The sequence below is a fragment of the Fukomys damarensis genome, unplaced genomic scaffold, assembly GCF_012274545.1.
Source record: "Fukomys damarensis isolate Sample0158 unplaced genomic scaffold, DMR_v1.0_HiC HiC_scaffold_29, whole genome shotgun sequence".
NCBI classification, from domain to species: domain Eukaryota; kingdom Metazoa; phylum Chordata; class Mammalia; order Rodentia; family Bathyergidae; genus Fukomys; species Fukomys damarensis.
Genome location: NW_022900941.1, coordinates 27402103 through 27404794, shown reverse-complemented (window position 1 = coordinate 27404794; position 2692 = coordinate 27402103).

Sequence of the window (2692 nt, the reverse complement as noted above, 5' to 3'; positions counted from 1 at the left end):
AACTCAAAGCTTGATTGATTCTGAAAGGGTATTCACTGTAGGGGTAACTTATCCAACAAGTATCTGCACAGAAATCCTCTCAAATTCAGCTAATAGGATATTATAACATTTGAAGTAAATATACATTTTATGAATTTTTCAGTATTAACAATTATTAATTTAATCCCAAATCCTGGATCAAACATTGCTCTAATTTTATAATACCACAGGGATAAAGATCCTTTCCACCTAAAATACCTGATTCAGTGGACTATGAAAATTATTTTCTGTCCCAGTTCTTGTCACACTCCTCCTTCCTCAACTTCTCTTGTACACTTTTTCATTTGGTTTGTTTGGCTGTTTTGGATGAGTTACTAATGTGATCGGACATAGTGAGAAATAATACAGAATTAATGGAAGCCATTCTGCCCACAAAAGGCCATTTTGTTAAGTATTTTAGGCTTGCCAGTGTTCTTATTCTCAAGGTAAAAAAAAAAAAAGTACTAAATTTAGGACTTTGACGCCTTTGACATTTTATGTATTGTAGAAGAAAGAAATCTGCATTTGAGGCCAGAATAAAGCAGAACTTAGGAATTAACAAGTTATAATATCTTGAAGAAATCACTGAGCCAATATTTTAAACATTTTTTTTTCACTTGTTCATTAAGGATGTGGACAAAATGAAAGGGCTTAGTAGCTTCTAACTTGAACTTCTTACAGCATATTTTATATCTGTGACCTATGGAAATAATTGCATTTTGTGGAGTTTGATGGTGATTAATTTCATTTTCTATAAATCAAATGTAGAGTTAATAAATAAGTTATGTGGACTTCCCAGAAAGGACTAGAAAAATTTCTTTCCTGTAAGTATGCTTTTTATAATTGAAGGTTAGACAAATTTCCATATTACTTAGTTAGAGCTCTGTTTAGCATTGATTCAGATCACTCATATTGTATTAAATATGTAAGTTCTATGAAATGATATTATATGTACATATGAGGAAGATTCTGGTGTGTGTTTTTGGATGAAATGTTGTTGCTGCAATAATTTTTTTTAAAAATGAGAAAGAAATAAAAAGTGTATTTCTGGCCAAACAAAGTTTCAAACATCAAAAGTTGTATAAATCAAAGCTTAACATCAGGCTGCTAACAGCAGGCCAGATCCATGTGGATAAAATGATAGAGTTGTGGTTTCCAAAACCACTCAACCCACTTGTAAACACAATGCTTAAGTTTATTGGGTTTTGTATTAGTGACCATTTGCTTCTATGGCTCAAGCTTTGTTTCCTTGAGGATTTCCCAATCTGTTGCCCTTGTGAGCAAAGCACATGATATATGATCTTTTTAATCCAAACCATTTAGAGTCATCTTAGTGTTTCTCCTTTTAAGGTAACATAGATTTTCAATGAAATTTGGCTGAAGCTGGTTTTAAGGTCTGAAATTTCTTCCCGTAAAGCTCTTTTGCGATTCTAATCTCTATATATTTGAAAGACAGAATTGTCAGGCTTAGAAGTTTGCTGAAAGCTCACCTAAGCCACACTCCGGGATTCATACACCTGAACTTTTCAAAGAGGAGTGAGTTGCTTAAAGCTGCCGCATACATATTTGATTGAAACAATCATTCAACTTTGATCTAGAAATCATTTCAATGGGATGACAGTATTCACTAATTCGTGGCACCTAAGTCATGGTCATGAATGTGGACCACATGGAATAACAGAATTAGGATGTAGGCAAACAAAATTATGCTTTTTCAATGTTCTGTCACTTGGGCCCTTATCACACACATGGAATTTATGAGTACAAGCTATTCACATTTACTGATATGCACATTTTTTAGAGACAATCTGTACACCTTGTGAATGTAAAAAATATGGTGCATATAACTTGCTTATTCAGAAGTGTCAAGTTCATATATTGTTTTTAAGCTCAAAGTAACATCATTGGAGGACTTGAATCGGTCATATAAAGAAACAGTCTGTTGTACTATAATTTTAGGAAAATATGCTGAAATATATAACTAATTTATGCTTTTGTGTTATCCTATCTAGGTGAGCTTTCTATTAATTTAGCCCTAAAAGAATCAATAATCAAATTTGTGTAGACTTTTATACATGATTTCATCTAAGGTTATACACAAACAAATCAAAGGCTGTGGATTTTCTTTTTCATATTCTAATCCATCCCTCTTCCAAATATTTGCATCATAAGTGATTGGAAACACTTTAAAATAAAATAATGTATATCACAAAGTCATATATGCATAAATAAAGTCTGTTAGCTTGTCATTTGTCAGACATTTACATTAATAATAACATTAACAAAGGAAAAATTCAAAATAGTTTTCAATACAAATAAAAATTAAACAATTTATGGAAATCAATATGGAGATACCTCAAAGAGCTTGGACTGGAGGTTCCATTTGACCCAGCCATTCCTCTGCTGGGTATCTTTCCAAGAGAACTAAAAGAATCATATCACAGAGAAGTATGTGCACCCATGTTTATAGCGGCACAGTTTGTAATAGCTAAATCTTGGAAACAGCCTAATTGCCCATCCGTTGGAAACTGGATAAAGAAGTTGTGGTTTTTCTATAAAATGGAATATTACTCAGCCATAAAGAGCGAGAGAATAGATTCATTCATAGGAAAATGGATACATATTGAAGATATACTCCTAAGTGAAATAAATAAGTCCCACATGTGTAAATACC